General features: G+C 39.5%; 1 pseudogene; it reads right to left on the bottom strand.

The window, feature by feature from the left end:
* On the bottom strand, nt 1-762 carry LOC147429497 (uncharacterized; annotated as a pseudogene).
* Nucleotides 763-21,492: the final 20,730 nt, after the last annotated feature.

Below are 21,492 nucleotides of genomic sequence, written 5' to 3'. Positions count from 1 at the left end.
CTATGGACCAACGCACCTTTGCACGTCCTGCCATCGAGACAGAAACCAATCAGCCCCTAGATGGGAAGTCCCATACATTTGACTATTGATGAATATGCTGACAAAATCTTGGTACATTGTTAATGATGGGTGCACCATACACCTCCAAAGTGCCTTGGTCTTCCCTAGCTCCATCCCACGGCCTTGGTATGGCGTGACCCAGGACGATGAGGGGTAGTACCTTCCCATTTTGAGCATTTTGTGCAGGGTCGACAAAAAGTCGCTACCTAGTGGGTGCATCAATTTGAACTTCCAGAACATAAATGCTCCGTCAAATATATTGACTGGTGTTAAGCACACCTTCTTTTTGAGCTCATCGCCGCCATACAAACTGTATAGCTCGACGCCCTTGTTTATGTCGCTTGGCTCGATATTATGGAATGCCATTTGAAAGTACGGCTGCCCATGATCCTTGATGTAGTAGCCAACCATTCCCTTGAACGTATGCATATTGCACTATTTCAAAGCGCGGCAAAGCACCGTAGATCCCGTTGGAGAATCTTTATCCCACCTGAGATACTGCTTGATTTTTTTGTTTGCAGAGATCAATGAGCTAGTCCACAATCGGATGATCATCTGAAAATACAGGTGGAAGACGTCTCCTCCCCTCTCAACTACACATAACCCAGCTAGGGTCTCTTTTGAAAGGAATGATTGCATAGATGGCAATAACACTACATCTACGTCTTCGCCTCCAACTGAGATAGTCACACTAATCTCCATTATTCTAGGACCCCTTTCCCTCCTCTTTGCACGGCTTGGCTCAGTTGCATCTCCCTTCAACAGGCTTTCACTTTCAATCGTGCCATGTGCCTGCAAGGAATGGCTAATAACCTAAGACAACACAGATTTTTGTACACTCATGCAAGAAGACATGCAAGTTGTCAGAGCTTCTCAACTCACCAATCATAACCTGACGACCAACATCTTTAACGAACAGTAAATGACTAGTATCCTAACACACCGCAGATACCCATACATTCATGTAAGAACAATTGCAATCCCAGCTTGACAGTCAGGACTTCCCAGATCACCAATCACAACCTCACCAACAACCTTTTAAACAAACACGACCAACACAATGCAGCGAGAACGAGACACTTCATAAAAAAAGAGACACAGCCTGTCAAAGCTAGTGAGATCACCACAAAGAACTTCACCAGCAATCACCTTCAGCCGTGCTCTATCGCGGGTCGACATTGCTGCATGCAACTTCCAACCATATTTAAAAAGCCTTTGCAGATAGTCTTCTGCTGGCACCTAGTCCTTGCACCGCCGCTGCTGTCATGTCCTTCCATGCCACCTATCGCAAACTTGCGTTTTGTTATGCCATTCCTAAAGCATTTTGCGAGATTCGCCCAAACTAGACATGAGTACAGACCTATTGGTTTGTTTCTTTCTTTTATTTCTACTAAGCTCACGTGTTACATTTACATATTTGGGAGTGACAACGCCCAACCCCCCCCCCCCAAAAAAAAAATAAATCACCATGAGTGGGAAAGATGATGCAGGACAGCTTTTTATTCTTGCAATAACAAAGCAGTTAGAACATGTTTCAAAGAACTTTATACTTTTATACTTTTTCCAAAATGTACATGGAGAAACTTTTTGTTCTAAAGGAAAACTTAGAAGCTAAGACATACATTTTCAAGTAGGGTTGCAGGAGGTTGTAGCATGCCTATATGAACTTTCAAATTATTTTGTCCAGGTTTAAAGGCCCTTTCCTAAGGTTTCTTCTATTGTTCTCTTGCTAATCATCTCAACCTCTAATAGCATTTATGCAATAATAGCTACATTTAAGTGCCAATAAATGTAGTGAATCTAAAATAATATAATAGATTTAGATTCTAAATCCTACCCAATTGGTGGTGGCAACCTCTGGGTTTTCCTACTTAATTTTTTAATGGATTTGTGAATCAAGTATCACTCACATCTTGTAAGGTCTTCAACCTGGTAGTTAAACTCCATTGATGACACTTTATGCCAATCCACAGAAGCAAGGATATGAACAATGAAAGTGAGGGAGATCTCTATCCTTCATGTAATGAAAATGGTCTATGAACTTTATGAATAGTGGAATTAAGAGAATTAGAGTGAGCACTTTTGTGAGATTACTTTGAGAACATATAGGGTGAACTTAATTGATGGTAAACATAGTAATTAATTAACTTGGCATGAACAATACCTTTACAAGAGAGAGTATTAGAGAACATGAAAATAGTTGAGGATTGGATTTACTTGGAGCCGGTCCTCCCCAAAGGCGTTTGTATTATAGATTCTCTTATCAAGAGGGACTTGGTACAATACAATCTTTGTGTTCCTTGTGACCTAGGTGATGCAATGAAGATGAAAAGCTTCATACATCACGAGCATAACATAAAATTTGCAAAAAGCACTAAGTATCCCAAGCCTCAGTCCCAAGGCCTCAAACACTTCGAAGATGGAGAGAGCTAGCGGGGAATGAGGGTAGGGAAGCGGAAGAAGAATCATTCATAGGAGGAAAAAATAGTTCCTCGCTTATCGTCACTCTTCTTGCTTAGCATAGCATAATAGAATAGTAATAATGAAGATAAAGCAGATGACAAGCTTAAGCATTGAAACATGGCTCTTGGTTGGATTTGCATTCCATAGCCAAGAGTGTTGGTGTAGGCTCTCCACTTCTCAACAAGCTTGGAGAAGGAGATGGAGCACTTGCACTTTGCACTTCACACAGTGAGAGTGTGTGTGTGAGAGTATACCCCCTCTCATGCTTGGTCCACACCCCCCCCCCCCCTCCTCTCTCTCTCTCTCTCTCTCTCTCTCTCTCTCTTGTATTATTTAATTATATCATTTGGACATGTGTCCTCTTTTCTCTCTTTGAGAGAAAGAATTTAATTATTTATTTTTATGGATCTAAATTCTCATTGGACCCCTTTAAAGCATATCCAATAGCATTTAAGCACATCATGAGGGGAAAATAGGGAGGATCTTGACATGTGTGTTTTATGCTTCTTAAGATATCATGTTTGAATTGAACACTTCAAGCACCTTAGTCATTTAAGCATGAAAATCGTTTATGCCTCTAGAGAGATCATGTTTGAATTGAACACTTCAAGAAACTTATTCATTTAAGCATGATAAGCACCTCAATCTTGGGCAAGGTTCCCACAAACACCTTAAGCATCTTAGTTAGCAAGCACGACAAGCACCTCGTGCTTGGGTAGGATTCCCACCTAAAGGTTAGCCCTAGCTTGCCTAAGGTCAAAAAAGACTTTCTAACACTGACCGTTGGAGGTCTGTAATGAAGCTAAACCTAAGGTCTTTAAGCTCCATTAGGTAGCATTGCTCTTTAACAGACCATCTCTCACTTGTATCCCTTTAACCTTGGCCCCGTGTTGAGACAAATCTTACCATGTCGTAGTACCTTGTCTTCATGCCAAAGGGTAGCTTTGGGTTGTAGCACCTCTTCTTGGTCTTTGATTTCTAGAGGGTCTTCAATAATTGGTTTTTTTGGTTATTGTTAGCCATGCTAATTATACTTATGTGTTTAATTAGTGTATTCTTTGGTAATTCAAAACCTTAGTTGCTACTCCTCTTAGCCTTTGAAAATCAGCACTTAAGTATCTACACCCATGGCTCAAGTTGGTTAATTATAGAGAGTAGTGGAGTGGGTCTAATATTACAATTTCCAAGGGCTAGCTCCTTTCAGACTTCTTATGGCTCAATAATGATAAAACCGTAGGCAAGTCTAAAAAGACCCCATTATTAAGACCAAAGCTCCTAACGTGTGCACCATATCCCACATAGTGGGCTCAAAAAAATTGATAATAGATCCCATTCCCACTTACCTTAATATAATTAACAAAATCAACCATTAATAGGCTACTTAAGGACCTCTCTTCTTAAGCAAGAAAAGAGAAACCAAATTCTCTAATACCAATGTAATGGAAATGGCCTATGAACTTTGAAAATAGCGAAACTAAGAGAATTAGAGTGAGCATTTTTGTGAGATTACTCTGAGAACATAGAGAGTAAACTGAATTGATGGTAGCAACATAAACATAGTACTTAATTAACTTGGCATGAACTATAGTTTTGGGAGAGAGAGTAGTAGAGAACATGACAATAGTTGAGGACGGGATTTACTTGGAACCGGCAGTCCCCCCTCCAAAAGGCATTTGTATTATAGACTCTCCCATCAAGAGAGACTTGGTACAATACAGTCTTTGTGCTCCTTGTGACCTAGGTGATGCAATGAAGATGGAAAGGTTCATGCATCACGATCATAACATAAAATTTGCAAAAAGCATTAACTATCCCATGCCTCAGTCCCAAGGCCTAAAACACCTTCAAAGGTGGAGAGAGCTAGTGGGGAATGATGGTAGGGAAGAGGAAGAAGAATAATTCATAGAGAAAGAAATAGTTCCTCACTTATCACCACTCTTCTTGCTAAGCATATCATAATAGCATAGTAATGAAGATGAAGAAGATGGCTAGATTAAGCATTGAAGCATGGCTCTTGGTTGGATTTGCATTCCATAACCAAGAGTGTTGGTGTGTGCTCTTAACTTCTCAACAAGCTTGGAGAAGGAGACGGAGCTCTTGCACTTTTCACTTCACACAATGAGAGAGAGAGTGTGTGTGTGTGGAAGAGTATACCCCACCTCATGCTTGGTCCCCCCCCCCCTCTCTCTCTCTCTCTCGTATTATTTAAGTGTATCAATTGGACATGTGTCCTCTTTTTCCTCTTTGAGAGAAAGAACTTAATTATTTATTTTTATGCATCTAAATTCTCATTGGACTCGTTTATATGATTCAAGCATATCATGAGGGCCAAATGGGGAGGATCTTGACATGTGTCTTTAATGCTTCTTAAGATATCATGTTTGAATTGAACACTTCAAGCACCTTAGTCAGTTAAGCATGAAAATCGTTTATGCCCCTTGAGAGATCATGTTTGAATTGAACACTTCAAGAACCTTAGTCATTTAAGCATGAAAAGCACCTCAAGCTTGGCCAAGGTTCCCACAAACACGTTAAGCACCTTGTTAGCAACCATGACAAGCACATCATGCTTGGGTAGGATTTCCACCTCAAGGTCAGCCCTAGCTTGCCTAGGGTCAAAGGACTTTTTAACACTAACTTTTGGAGGTCCTTAATGAAGCTAACCCTAAGGTCTTTAAGCTCCATCAAGTAGCATTTCTGTTTAACATACCATCTCTCATTTGTACCCCTTTAACCTTGGCCCCGTGTTGAGACAGATCCATAAGCACATATCTATATTCTAACCCTTGTTCCCGTTTATTCTCCCACATTAAATGATCAATTTAATATGAGAAAATCATTTGGATTGGTTAGATATTAGATTTTATGACATTACCTCTCTCTTGAAATCATAGTCATCCTCGACTATGAGGTAGAAGAGATAAAGTCTTAGTCATTAGTCTACCTCTCTTAGCGGGTAGAGGATCCCTTTTCACCCTACCACATCATTCCAGAATGGATGAAAAGTCCATTTTGTGCTTGGAAGATGTAGCTGCCGCAAGCATATCTGCTCTTTAGTCCATATCATACTCACAAAGTAGAGTGACAAATTCTACTTGGTATTTGAGTGACGTCGTCATCACAAACATGATTCTAAGTATGCATACTATTTAAATTTGTGCACAAAATAGCATTAGTATAATAAGACAAAACATTGTTCATTTAGAAAGCATTTATATTGGCTTAGTCTAGTGTAGCATTGTAAGCATTGACAAAGTTCATACTATCCTTAAGCTGTATTCCTTGTATCCGTCTAGCATCTTCAAAAGGATAATTTTTGAACTTAATAAGATGCCGTCAGATAATCTTACCATGTCGTAGTACCTTGTCTCCATGCCGAAGGATAGCTTCGGGTTGTAGCACCTCTTCTTGGTCTTCGATTTTTGGAGGGTCTTCAATAATTGGTTCTCTTGGTTATTGTCAACCATGCTAATTATACTTATGTGTTTACTTAATGTATTTTTGGTAATTCAAAACCTTAGTTGCTATTTCTTTTAGCCTTTGAAAATTAGCACTTAAGTATCTACACGCACCACTCAAATTGATTTATTATAGAGAGTAGTGGAGTGGGTCTAATATTGCAATTTCCAAGGGCTAGCTCATTTCGGATTTCTTATGGTGGTCAATAATGGTAAAGCCGTGGGAAAGTCTAAAAAGACCCCATTATTGAGACCAAAGCTCCCGAGGTGTGCACCATATCCCACATAGCGGGCTCAACAATATTCTTGTATACCTTTGATCAACTCGTCAAAAACAGGCTCCTCTAATTTTTGTTTCCCAAAGGCTGACTTTTCCTTAATATTCTCATCTGTTGTGAGCAGGCATTAGGAATCATAATCACTATACTACATGACAATTATGTACACTTTATTGATCATTGTGAAACCTCATTATCTGCATGGGAAGCACTAGAAAATAACTTTGGAGCTAGGAAAAAGAAAAGCGAAGTAAAGCTTAAAGAAAGATTTATACAAATTGCAAATGGAACATAACGAAGATATTGCAAGCTTGGGAAATCGCCTCAAAAGAATGACCACACAACTAGATTATGTAAAGAGTGCAGTACCAGAGGAGGACAACATTGTGGTTCTTCTAGTAGCTTTACTACCTAGCTTTGACCAGATCATGACCATCATTGAAGACAAGGATCCACCACCAGATTTTCAAGATGTCATCAACTCTTTAAAGTCCAAGGAGAAGAAGCAAGGGAGGAATGCTTCTTCAAGGGGAGGAGCTTTTGTAGTTGACACTAACAACAAAACTTGTTTCAAGTGTGGCAAAGAAGGGCACATAGCAAAGGACTATCTATCATCGAAGACTTGCAGCATTTGCGGGAAGAAGGGTCACCTTCCTTCCAAGTGTTTCAAAAGGAACAAAGGTAGCACCATAAGAAATCCAAGGCCCAAAGTGTATTTGGTAGAAGAAGACAAAGATGAAGATGAAGAAGAAGGCGACACTAGCCTTCTAGTCTACGACGACATTATCTAGATTTTTTGTTTTGCATTTCCCTATCAATTGTATTTGTTTTGGAGATAGCTTGCACTAGCTTAGTCTCAATTTTATATATCTGTTTGAGGGGAGGTGTTTGAGATCTCTTGGATTAGAGATGGTTTGTCTCCTAGATTGGGAATGGTCTCCTAGATTGGAGATGGTCTTTTGCTCCTGGATTGGAGTGTGCCAGAGATGTCAGTTTTTCTTCAGTTTCTTCCTAGTCCAAACCTCAAGGGGAGAATTGTAAAGTGTGAGATTTGTCCTAGAATGTGAGTCGAGTGAAGAGAAGGAATTATCCCACATGTAGTGGTGCAAGGTTGTAGAGCTACATAAAGCTCATTCCATGTATGAATAAACACAAGTATATTTTGCATTGCATCTCCCTTGTTTATGGTGATCTTGTGATGGCTTAGCAAATACTCAAGATTGTGTTTATGAGTCCAAGCTAATTGATCTTGGAACCTAATTTGCTTGAGTGATAATCTAGCCACACACACTCACTTGTGTGCATGATGTTTCTCTTTAATCCACCGTAGCTAGCACAATCCCATTCCCATCACATTTTGTATCTCCTCAATTAGAGCCCTAAGAGCTGGCACGACAATCAAGTGAAAACCTTCAATTGCTTCATGATCATCAATCCCATTATCCTCCATGGATTGCTCATAAACTTGGCAACATTTTGAAACATCTCGACCTTCAAACTGCTGTAATTTCTTTGTTAATGCTTGCTGAGATTTTTGTATACAAACTGCTACATCATTTGTTGCATGACCGCCTCTTGCTGTGTAGTCATATTTCTCTACAAAATTTTGCCACCCCGGCTCAGTTTTGCATCGGGTTCACCAAAGATGTCAGGGATAATGGTTTTACAAGGTGAGCCGTGGGCTACTGACTGTGGGAAATTAGAGAGATAAGATTCATGGCACAAAGAAAAAGACTCTGACGACATCTTAAATGCTTAAAATTGACAACTTGAATGCTTTAAGCTGCTAATGATTAGCTGAAGTGGAATTCAATTACAATGTTTGCCATTAATGACATTGATAGAGTTAAGAGAGTTTAATGCTCCCTAATTTGACCAAGACGAAAAATTTTCCACTTATGATTGCCATTAGAGCTTTTCGAAGCTAATTAGGAAGGAAGTATCTGGCAAAAATTCCTTGCCTGATGCCCTTGTATCTCACAAATACGGTACATAGAGGTTATCCTCTCTCCTTCTTGCCTTACTGCTCCTCATGCCATAAAACACCTCTTCCCTTTGCTATTTACCCTCATGTTGACATGCCCTTGTTCCTTCCTTATCTACCAAAGTCAAAAAGAGGGATCGTGCTTGTTTGAAACCGTCAAGGTAGAGAGAGATTTTTCCATGCCATGGTTCCTTGCTGAGCTTGTTGACCTTTTCTTGCTTCACTAAGTCGACAAAGAGAGATCTTCCTCGGCTTATTCTTTGCGTACTTGTCCATTCCCCTTATTTCTTATGTAAAAAAAACCACTGGATTTCCTTTTCCCTTGAATACGTAGTTGAGGTCAAGGTTGAGAGAGAGAGAGAGAGAGAGAGAGAGAGAGAGAGAGAGAGAGAGAGAGAGAGAGAGAGAGAGAGAGAGAGAGAGAGAGAGAGAGAGAGAGAGAGAGAGAGAGAGAGAGAGAGAGAGAGAGAGAGAGAGAGAGAGAGATGAGTTCCTTCTTTGACAACATCCTAAGCTGAGACAGTGGCTTCACCTTTTGATTCTTATTTTGAGCTCCAACTCCCCTCCCATTCCCCTTATGGATTGAATACCCTTCCTTTCGTTCATGCCCTACCCTCTTGCTCGGTGCCCTACCCTCTTGCTCACCGAGGTCTAGAGAGATATTGTGAGAGAGAGCTCTTTAGAGATTGCCCGTGCTCTCGAGCTCCTTCTTCTTCCAGAGCTCTGACTCCCCTATGTCCCCCCTTATCTTCCTCGCTACACCTTATCTCACTCCCCTTCTATTTCTTTTTTATTAACCACCCCTCTTCCCCCTAAGCAATGACGGCACCGTTGTTTCCAGGTGGGAAGGCTTACTTGGACATGGCAATCCATTTTTTGGACATCACAAAAACCAGCGGGAGCAATGCCAAAAAGGGGTGCCAAGCTATGCTTGTTAGCGTTTTCTTCATAGCCAACAACGTCCGAGCCCTGTATGGCACAACACAATGTTGGAATTAGGGTTGTAGGAAAACACACACAACTTGGAGAAGATGAAGGAAGCTAAAGGCACACAAGAGAGAGTGTATTACTTAGTGTGCAATGGAAAGATAGATAGACCTAGAATGATGGTCGTATATACAATGCGTGGGGGGAAAAACCTCCTAGTGAGGGAAAAAATGCCCCGGTGGTCCTAAGTGTGACATAACTACCATGTGTATATGGTAACAAATTCCCCCTAGATTGATGCAGTGAATGAGAGCTGGCACATGAGTAAAGGGAAGTGCCATGCCATGAGGACATGATCAATCCACAAAGGGGAGTAAGCCCAAAGCTTTGCTGAAAGCTTCGAGCTTCTCACACGAGACAATGCCTTTCTGAAAAATCTGCAAGGTTGTCCTATGTTGGCTCATAAGCCAAGTTGATCTCTCCTACTGAGGGCCTCTCCCTGACATAGTGGTAATGCACCTCAATGTGCTTTGTGCGAGCATGAAAAACTGGGTTCCTCATAACTGCCAATGTGCTTTGATCATTGTAGATAGTGTTGGCAGTGTCCTGTCCAACACCCAAATAAGCCATAAGGCGTCTGAGCCATACACATTCAATTGTAGGTGTGAAGACTGCCCTGTACTCAGCCTCACAACTAGAAGTGGCCACAGTAGGTTGCTTCTTGCTCAACCATGATATACATGAACTGCCAAGCATGAAACAAAAACCACTTGTGGACACTCATGTGTCAAAACAACCAGCCCAATTTGAGTCCCAAAAAGCATGTAAGTCTGGCGGCAATGATCCCCCCTTGGGATACAAAAATCCAAGATGTAAAGTGCCACTCAAGTAGCAAAAAATCCTCTTGACAGCGTGCCAATGCTTAGACCCTCGTCTATGCATAAATCTGCTGACCTGTGAGACTGTAAATTGAATATCTGGCCTCCTGTTGCATACGTAAATGAGGCATCTGTAGTTTGGTAAATGGTGACATTTGCAGGATCACCAACATCATGAAGACTCAATTTCAAACTTGTTTCCATCAATCCTCAAGTCCAAACTTACATAGCAATGTCTCTATGTAACTTTTTTGACATAAGGCAATACCACCATCATACTGCTTAAAAATTGTATACCCAAGTAATGATGCAACAGCCCCAAATCTTTCATCTTGAAAGTAGCATTCAAATAAGCCTTAAATTTAGCAATATGTCTCTCATTTGGTCCAATGATCAGAAAATCATCTACGTAAAGAACCACAATGAGAAGTATATCACCCTCACACTTTACATACAATGTGCTTTCTGTTGGATTGTTATACGAAAGCCTTGTTTCAGCAAATGAGTGTCAGCCTTCTCATACCGAGCACGAGGATATTGCTTGAACCCATACAAAGCTTTGCTACATTTTCACACCTTATCCTCTTGTCCTTTTGACAAAACCGCGAGGTTGCGTTACATAAACTTCCTCAAATATGTCACCATTCAAGAAAGCAATAACAATGTATGACTGATGTACATCCCAACCAAAATGAGTTGCGAATGCACCTAGAAAACACACAGTAGTCATACGACAAGTGGGAGCAAAAGTCTCTTTATAATCTATGCCTTTTTGATGTGCATAACCCTTTGCAACAAGTCGAGCCTTATAGAGATCAATCTCGCTATCTGGCTTGTGTTTCAACTTATAAACCCACTTCATACCAATGGCCTTTTTGCCAGGAGACAAATCACAAGTCCATTTGTCATTATCTATAAGTGCATCATATTTTGATTGCATGGCACCCATCCAATTTTTTGAATTCCGTGCTTCATCAAAAGACAGAGGTTCCTCAACATCATGTGAGCTAGATACAACCGAAGCATAACAATCCGATGCATAAGATGCATGGCCAGAACCTGAATGAGTACGACTAGACAAAGGTGCATCCAATTTACTGTCTCACAAAGTATGCACCAACCATTCAGGCATACCTCTAGCCTGCTCATTTTCAACCCTTTCCTCATCAAGTACATCCTGTACATCTACATTAGTAATAGGGTGATCTGTAACATTTTTAGAAACCCCCATAGGTCGTACATTTGCCTCATTGGAATTTACATTTGTACTTCCACCACAAAAAAGGCAACAAAGTGTCATAAATGTCCTGTGAGCTTACATTACCATCTCTAGTACATGACAACAAGGGCTGAATAGAATCTTCCACAAACAGAACATCCTGTGAAACCAGAATACATTGTCGCGCTGTGACACGTACATATTGGGAACGCATGCTACAAGATCTATCTTGTAACTTTTTAGATACATAATTATATTTTCTATAATGTACATATGCATATCTAAGTTTAATGATAAGCTTTCTATCACATTCTATTATTTATCTCAAGGGTAACATATTCTTACTTTACCATAAAAAAGTACTATGGGAAAAGCGTCAATAGCTCCGCCTCTTTAACTTGGGGCAAAAAACATTAATTCTTTCTTTCTACTATCTCATTATTATCTCACACCCTAGCTATATCCTATATTTAAGTTAGCTTCCAATATATATATATTCTATGTAATTTTTATATATTTTTTATATTTATTTTAAATAGCTACAAGGAAGGAATCAAATCCTACTGGGACACTAGGTGGCATGATTTTCAAAGATACACCTATTTAATGCATTATTTCAAAAATTTGTCAAGGAGCAATTTCATGCTTTCATATGGCATGAGGTGTCCATTGGAATCAAATAAAAGTCTAGGCTAAGGGGACCACAAGAAGACTTTTGCTGCTAAAACTCTACCCAATTTTGATGATTTTTTTACACAAGGTTCCAATCCGAATTGGAAAAAGTATGAAAATTGGGAGTCGTAGCTAATGAGCTGAATTTTCTGCCCATATTTTTACTTTTTTATTAGGAGCCACAATTGAGGAGATATGATCAAAATACTGGACCCCAATTTGCCCACATCATGCAGGGACAACTCATTTCAAACTTTGCTAGTTCCTGTTCACACTGGCTATTCTTCTTCTTGTGTAAACCCTTGGGGGGTTCCCTTCACCTATAAAATGGGACCTCTTCTTTCTTGAAAACCATTCAAAAAATTCATGAGATGATCCATGAGTGAGTGAGAGGATTGTTGCTTAATTGTACTTAGCCATTGACATAAGCCTAAGCCTACACTTGCTCCTAGAGAAAAACTAGCCATACTTGTAAGCTATCCTTGGAAGATCAGCTCTAATCAAAGAAGGTCTTGAACTTGGTGGATCAATCAAAGTTGAAGTCTCCCCTCTTCTTCTCTCTCCATCATAATGGTGAGCAACTCCCGAAGAGTTTGTCAAGTAAGATGTGTTTTACTTTGATATTTTGTTGCACTCTCTCACTAAAGGAATGAAAGGCTCTCCCTTTCGTAAGTAAAAGAAACCTTGAGCACAATTCGGAGCACTCATCTTGAGCAAAGTTCAACATTCACATCCACTGCACTTTACAAAATGAGGGTAGGGAAGAGAAAGAAGAATCATTCAAGGAGAAATAAATAGTTCCTTACTTATCATCACTCTTCTTGCTTAGCATAGCATAATAGCTTAGTAATGAAGATGAAGAAGATGGCAAGCTTAAACATTGAAGCATGGCTCTTGGTTGGATTTGCATTCCATAGCCTAGAGTGTTGGTGTAGGCTCTCAACTGCTCAACAAGCTTGGAGAGGAGATGGAGCTCTTGCGCTTTGCACTTCACACAATGAGTGTGTGTGTGTGTGTGTGGGAGAGTATACCCCCTCTCATGCTTGGTCCACCCTCTCTCTCTCTCTCTCTCTCTCTTGTATTATTTTATTATATAATTTATACATGTGTCCTCTTTTTCCTCTTTGACAGAAAGAACTTAATTATTTATTTTTATGCATCTAAATTCTCATTGAACCCCTTTAAAGCCTATCCAATAAGATTCAAGCACATCATGAGGGCCAAATGTGAAGAATCTTGACATGTGTCTTTCATGCTTCTTAAGATATCATGTTTGAATTGAACACTTCAAGAACCTTAGTTATTTAAGCATGAAAATTTTTTATGCCTCTTGGGAGACCATGTTTGAATTGAACACTTCAAGGAACTTAGCCATTTAGGCAAGAGAAGCACCTTAAGCTTGCACAAGACTCCCTACATTGTGGGAGTTTGAACGAAAACAAAGGTAATGAATGATGGTTCAACATATGCCAGGATACGCAACAAAGATTGTAAACGTGTTGTCCAATTTCTCACAGTTTGTGTAAACCATGAAAGAAATTGTGACAACCTCAGAGAACATCCTCTACCAAAGGTGAGCAAAGAGTTTCACGATCATAGGGAAATAATGGGTTTTGGCCAAGTATCATTGTAAAGCAGGATTGCAGTGGTACAGAAAGAAAAAGGGTCTCGCGTGATCCAAAAATAGGTAAAACTTTCTCAACGGGCTCCTTGGTAATAAGGAATGGATCAGTATGTTTTACAAAACTTGAAGATTTGAAGAGATGTGAGAGACAATATGTACATAATGTAAAAATATGCATGAAAGAGAGTGGGTTGCTAGAGCCTACTGAAAATGTTTTGGGTTTGTGTGAACAAGTTTCTTTTGTAGATACTATGGGTGAGCTTGATGCTATAATGGAGTCTAGTTTACATCTTGAGAATGAAGTTGTGGAAGTTTTCTCTATGGAAATGTATCAAGTAATAGAAGCCTTTAAAGAAAACCAAACAGTTGGCCCATAAGTTCATGTTGAAACTAAATACAAGAGTGTAGCGAAGAAGGTGAAACTAGTAGCTTCACCCTTACCGCCCAACAATAGGGAAAAGATTGAGCAAGCTTCTTTGCAAACAAGTTTAAGGAATCCTAAAAAGATCGGGCATACCTTCACAAAGGAGTCTTTTGAAGAGTTGCAGATTGGTTGCAACGAGGAGTTTCTAACACAGGAGGAGACAAAGTGCTTCAAAGAAATGCTTTCAAAGCATGGTAAGGCTTTTGCATTTGAGCCACATGCAATAGGATGTGTTGATCCTTCTATTGTAGCTCCTATGGTAATTTTCACAATACCTCATGTGCCTTGGAATCTGCGGCCTATTCCGGTTCGAAAGGCTCATTTTGCCAAAGTTAGTAGAGCTACTAAATGAGAAAATCAAAATGGGAATCTTGGAGCCTTCTTGTGCTCCATACTCAAACAGGTGGTTCACAGTTCCAAAGAAGAATGGTGCTCTGCGCTTCATCCAAGATATGAAACCAGTGAACAAGGTGACAATTAGAAATGTAGGTACAAGACTGATCGTGGATGAGTTTGCAGAGGTGTTTGGAGGGAGGGCAATCTACTCAATGGGGGATCTCTACTTAGGGTATGATCAATTTCAGCTTGCAATTGAAAGCAGAGACTTGACAACCATGAGGATACCTTTGGGTTTGTTAAGGATGTGTCCTTGCCACAGGGAGCAACCAACTCGGTTGCACATATGATGAATGGGATGAATAAGGTCTTACGTGACTTTATTCCTCAAATCACAATGCCTTTCATTGATGATTTGCCTATCAAAGGATGTGAAGAAAGTCACAAAGATGAAGCTTTGGATCTCAGGGGATGTCACATGTTTGTGGTAAATCACATAAATGATTGTCATAAAATTTTGTCTAGGTTGGAATAAGTGAATCTTACCTTGTCAGGGAAAAAGTCTATGTTTGGTGTCAATGAAGTGCTCATTGTGGGGCACATGTGCGGGCCATATGGTAGGAAACCTTGTCCAAAAAAGGTAGATGCCATTCAAAGAATGAAAGAAACATGCACTAGCATCACTGAGGTTAGAAGGTTTTTGGGAGTATGTGCCTTTTATGTTATTTGGATTCCACATTATGCACATATAGCTAATCCTCTTTATCAATTACTTAGAAAGAATCAAAAGTTTAAATGGACAGAAGCACATGTAAAAGCCATGAAAAAGCTAAAGGAATTTCTCTAATCAGCACCAACTTTGAAAAAGGTAGACTATGGGTGTCAAAGGCCAATAATTGTGACAATTGACACCAGTCCTACAGGGATTGGTTGGGCAATAGGAAAAGATGGAGAAGAAGGACACAGGTATGTGGTGAGATTTGGAGTAAAGGTACTAAGTGTTTGCCAAAGAAACTATCCACAGATAAAGAGAGAGTTATGGGGTATGGTTACAGCCTTGAAAAATGGGAAAGAATACCTAATTGGTGCATGTTGGTTGTCTACCACTTCTTGGGATGATTACAAGCTGTTCAACGACAGACATTGCTATGTTGCAGTGGATTGCTTACATTAAGTCATTAAATCCTGAGTTTAAGCGCATTGCAAGTAAAGACAATACAGTGGTAGATATTCTATCAAGGGCAAGGTATGAAGATGAGTCACAGATGGTTGACGAGGGAGGTGATGTAGGCACAAAGTTCTATTCTATCTCTCATGTCAAAGGTAACAATGTCTGCATGATTAATCCACTTGAATTGTTTTTGAAAGAGCTTTATGAAGGTGATTGGCTTCTTATTGGAAGCTACTTGAGTACTCTAACAAAACAAGATGATTGGCCTATACAAGAATTCAGGAGGATATGTAGGAAAGCGTATGGGTACTTTTGGAGGGATGGTTACTTGTGGAAGCATCCTAAACAAAAGGGTGCTACACCACAAAGGGTTATATGTAAAAAAGAGACTCAAGTAAAGCTCATGCAAGAGTTTCATGAGAGTCTATGGGCTCGACACAAGGGTGTGTGGGCAACCTTCTCCAAGTTGAAAGAAAAATACTAGTGGAAGGATATGTATAAAGATGTATCTCAATTTGTAGAGTCATGTGTAACTTGTCAAATGTATTCAAATGTCCGATATCGTGATGGATTGCACCCTACATATCCACTAGCCATGCACTATAAATGGGTTGTGGATCTAGTTATAATGCCTTTAGGACTTTGGCAGATGAGATACTTGTTTCTTGCACAAGAGGACCTAACTAACCAGGTTGAAGGAAGAGCATTAAGAGCTAAAACCACAGAAGCTATGTGCAAAATCCTTCTTGATAAGGTGATTTGCCTTCATGGTTGCGTGGGGAGGATCACTGCAGATAGAGGTAAGATGGATGCCGAGGAAGCAAGGGAGTTCTTTTCTAGATTAGGAATCAAGATTTCTCCCACTACAGCTTACAACCCTGAAGGCAATGGAAAGAGTGAAAGAGGCCAGGGCATCCTCCTATCATCAAAGCTTTGGCCAAGGCTTGCGAAGGAAGAGTTGGTGCGTGGCCAAAACTGTTACCATATGCTTTATGGGCTGATCGTACAGCACATAGCTCAGTAACTGGCTATATGCCTACGGAGCTAATGTATGGTCAAAAGCCAGTGATGCCGATTGAAGATACAATTCCCACATGGAATGTACTACCTTGGCAAGAGGGGCTTAGCAGGGAAGGTCTCCTTGCATTGTGCATAAGGCAACTAGAGAGAAGACCTAGAGACATTGAGGCTACAAAAGAACGACTCAAAAATACAAGGTTGAAAAACAAGGACTACTTTGATAAGCGACATCGGCGTAGGAGCAAAGCAATTGACAAAGGTGTCTGGGTTGTAGTGTATGATAGTAGCCTTGATAACCAGCACACAGTCATGCGTAAGTTCTCAAAAAGATTGTTTGGAATGTATGCTGTAAAGCATGTGCATGGAAATGCTACTTACAGCTTGTCTGAACTAGATGGTACAGAAGTAAAGATTCCAATTGCAGGAAAAAGGATCAAAATGTTTAAGAGAAGAGGAGACAATGATCTAGAAGATGTTGATGAGGAGGAAGAGCAAAACACAGATGAAGATCAAAGTGAAGATGAAGATTTAGAATCATCCAGTAAAGAAGAAATCAAGGAAAATATACAAGAGGGCTGATCTCACAAAGAGAGAATGTGGCAAATACCGGAGGATGTGCAGGTTTAGAGGGGGTGGATGTTGTGCTATGACACGTACATATTGGGAATGCATGCTACAAGATCTATCTTGTAACTTTTTAGATACATAATTATATTTCCTATAATATACATATGCATATCTAAGTATAATAATGAGCTTTCTATCTCATCCTATTATTTATCTCAAGGGTAACATATTCTTACTTTACCTTTAAAAAGTACTATGGAAAAAACGTCAATAGCTTCGCGTCTTTAACTTGGGGCAAAAAACATTAATTGTTTCTTTCTACTATCTCATTATTATCTCACACCGCAGTTAGATCCTATGTCTAAGTTAACTTCCAATACATATATATTCTATGTATTTTTCATATTTTTCTTATATTTCTTTTAAATAGCTATTAGGAAGGAATCAAATCCTATTGGGACCGTAGGTGGCATGATTTTCAAAGATACATATATTTTAATGCATTATTGTAAGCATGATTACAAAACTTTGTCAAGGAGCAATGTCATGCTTTCATATGGCATGAGGTGTCCATTGGAATCAATAAAAGTCTAGGCTAAGGGGACCACAAGAAGACTTTTGCTGCCAAAACTCTACCCAATTTTGATGATTTTTTAACACAAGGTTCCAATCCGAATTTGAAAAAGTATATAAAATGGGAGTCGTAGTTAATGAGCTGAATTTTTTTCCCATATTTTTAATTTTTTATTTGGAGCCACGGTTGAGGAGATATGATCAAAATACTGGACCCCAATTTGTCCACATCATGCAAAGATAACTCATTTCAAACTTTGCTAGTTCCTGTTCACACTGGCTCTTCTCCTTCTTGTGTAAACCCTTGGGGGGTTCCCTTTACCTATAAAATGGGACCTCTCCTTCCTTGAAAACCATTCAAGCAATTCATGAGATGATCCATGAGTGAGTGAGAGGATTGTTGCTTAATTGTACTTAACCATTAACATAAGCCTAAGCCTACACTTGATCCTAGAGGAAAACTAGCCATACTTGTAAGCTATCCTTGGAAGATCAACTCTAATCAAAGAAGGTCTTGAACTTGGTGCATCAATCAAAGTTTAAGTCTCCCCTCTTCTTCTCTCTCCATCATAATGGTGAACAACTCCCGAAGAGTTTCTGTAAGATGTGTTTTACTTTGATATTTTGTTGATTTTCTTGTTGTTTTCTTTTTCATCTCTAATCCAACTTATATCTCTAATCCAACATATATTTATAATTTTATCTCCCTCTCTAACCAAACCTATCTCTCTTAGTCTAGAAATTCATTCTCTCTACAAATTCTAGGTTTTCCTTGCTACAGGTACATCTCTCCCCGCAGTATCCTTATTGCCTACGGGCAAGAATAGGGCTGGGGAGGGAAACTTCTTATCTCTTCATTTCTCTCATATCTACATTTCTCACATACTATCCTAAATGAATAATCCAAATGATGTGAATTTCTATCACTTCATTCTGTGTGATCTATTAGAATTAACGTATGGATTAGCCGTAAAATACACTTTCAACAACGAATAGTGTTTTTCTTTGGCCCAGAAAGGCTCAATGAAATACTTCTTTCACTAGATCCCATCATACTACCTCTTATAGACTATAATTTTTCTTTTGACCTAAGTGTAGTTATCTTGCTATGAACCAAGAGGATTTGTACACACAATGAATCCCAATCACTAGACAAAACATATATATTATGGTAAGCACAAACTCACAATTCCAAAGAACAATTGGTAGCCTATTTGGTCGGCAAAGATTGAATTCCATTAACTCATCTATTAACCCTTTCATATTACCCATGATACGATACGACCATAGCCTTGATGTTTTCATCTTTGTGTTGTTTTGATATTCTTTTTTGTGTTCTTTCTTTGTGTGTGTGAGTGCAAGAGAGAAAGAGTGGGGCTTCTTTGATTTCTCTTCCTTCCAAACCCTAGACTTCATGGAATCTATGGTATAACTCCTTTATATACTTTTTGGAGTTCTCTCACAAACTCTCACAGCCAAAAGCTCGGCGCTTTCCTGGCAAGACCGCAAATTTCTTGACAGCGTTTTGTTGTGGATGATACAACCTGCAACCTATGCTTTGAGCACTATAGCAAAAAAAATAAATTTGAGAGCCATCCTCCAGCTTTTTGTGCTGTGTTTGTGGCACCAAAGCATATGCCAAACAACCAAAAACAGGCATGTGCTCAATAGAAGGCTTTCTATCATGCCATGCTTCATATGGAGTAATAGATTGCAAAGCTTTTGTAGGACACTTGTTTAGTATATAAGTGGCACACATAATGGCCTCAAGCCAAAAATAATGTGGCAAAGCTTGAATTTTGACCATATTGTGCCAATTTTGTAAGTGTCATGGTTTTTCTCTTAGTAACACCATTTTGCTGAGGCGTATAAGGCACTGTATGTTGGTGTGTTATCCCACGACTAGCTAGAAATGTATTAAATTCATGAAAAATATACTCCCCCTCTCGATCGGAATGGAGGGTGCCCATAGTACATTTCAAGACATTTTCAGCCATAACCAGAAATTGTTTGAAGCACATAAATACTTTGGACTTTGCTTTAAGAAAAAATACCCATGCATGCCTGGAGTAATCATCAATGAAAGTCACAAAGTAAAGGTAATTGCCGAAGGACGAAGTTTGCATGGGCCCACAAACATCTCTATGCATAAGCTGCAATCTGCATGTGGCCCTAACTGAACCATCCTTTGGAAAGTTCTAACGCTGCATCTTACCCAAAATACAGCCTTCACAAACATGTTTGACAAGTGCTTCAAGAGGCGGCAAAGAAGCAACCATATCAAATTTTTGCAAACACACCAAACTGGCAAAATTCAGATGACCAAAACGTGCATGCCAAAGTTTTACATCGGAAATAGCCTTTGAATCCAAAACTGCATTTGCAAAAGTCTACCCACACTTGTTATACAAAGTGAGCTTATACATCCCACGGCATAAAATGCCAGATGCAACAATTTGATCACCAAAATTGAGATCATGTATTGTACATCTGTTATCCACAAATTTAACTACAAGACCAAGTCTAACAAGTGCAGATATAGACAAAATATTCTTCTTGATCCGCGATACATAAAGTGCATCAACAAGTGTGAAAAAACTGCCATCTGCAACAGTAAGCACAATCTTTCTAACTCCCTGAACCGGATAAGAGACATTGTTGTCACAAGTAACTGAATTCCCATGAGGGATAGACTCAAGAGAGGTGAACAAATCATGATGTGAGGTAATGTGCTTTGTAGCACCACTATCAGAATACCACACATGTGAATTTGTAGCAACTAACATGCATGCATCATGGACTACAGGATTAGAGGTACACTCTGTACTAAAAGCCCATTCTGCATCATCATCAGCATCACAATCTCCTTTCAGAGAAGACTCAACAATAGTTGCATTTGTAGTGGAACCTGCATTTATAGTAGAACCACCCTCTTTGTTCATAGGCTAGCCATCTCGTTTCAATTCCTCATGTGTCAAGGTTCTCTTGATGACTACCCCTGCGCCATCATGCTCTCCTTTTCCATGCCCGGATGCTGAGAAGTTATGCATCATGTGCAAGCTTGTAATTTGATAGTACCTGGCCACAAAATAGTAAGGTCTACAGGCTTTGAATTGTGAAGCAACACCATCTGACCACACCCAATGGTGCTTCAAACAATTTCCATGCTATTTCAGCCACTTGTCTCATGAAGCATGAAACGATGTTGTACAAACAATGTATCATGCTACTTATCATCTAATATGTAAAAGTGTAGTGTCTCTTCATGCTGCCTATCATCTAATATGTAAAAGTGTAGCATCTCTTGAACACCACCTTCTGCATTTCTTACATAAGTTATGTGACAAGTCTTGTGACTTGAATAGACCACCAATGCATTGACTAAATCTCATTCTACATTTTAAATGAATAATTCTATTCTGCAAAGTCAATAATTGATACAGCAACATTGTTAGGAAACTTGAGCAAACAATCATTGAATTGTTGGGCTTGCCAGCAAAAGACAAAGTTGTGCTTGATAAACCTTGTGAGATGGGCTGAAAATAGGCTAAGAAAAGCTGCACTTTTCATTCATTGCACAATCAAGTCCTTTCTCTTCTTCTCTCTCCCACCTGCATCGCCCTGTCCTATTCTAACATCCATGAAAATATTCACAAACACCTCCCTGCTATCCTTTGCTATCTCACTGGGACAAAATGTCAACACATTGGGAGTAGTCCCCCATCAAGCATTTCTTGGCATGGTATTCACTATCTGGAGGCTTCGGGTACATGATGGATTCCCACATACTATCGTATGTGCTGACATACTACTTGGTTTGCAAAACACTGGCCTCTAT

The sequence above is a fragment of the Adiantum capillus-veneris genome, chromosome 22 (genome assembly GCF_014529385.1).
Source record: "Adiantum capillus-veneris isolate H3 chromosome 22, ASM1452938v2, whole genome shotgun sequence".
In the NCBI taxonomy this organism is placed as follows: domain Eukaryota; kingdom Viridiplantae; phylum Streptophyta; class Polypodiopsida; order Polypodiales; family Pteridaceae; genus Adiantum; species Adiantum capillus-veneris.
The sequence above is the reverse complement of the archived record's forward strand: the minus strand, read 5'-3'. Positions and strand labels throughout refer to the sequence as shown.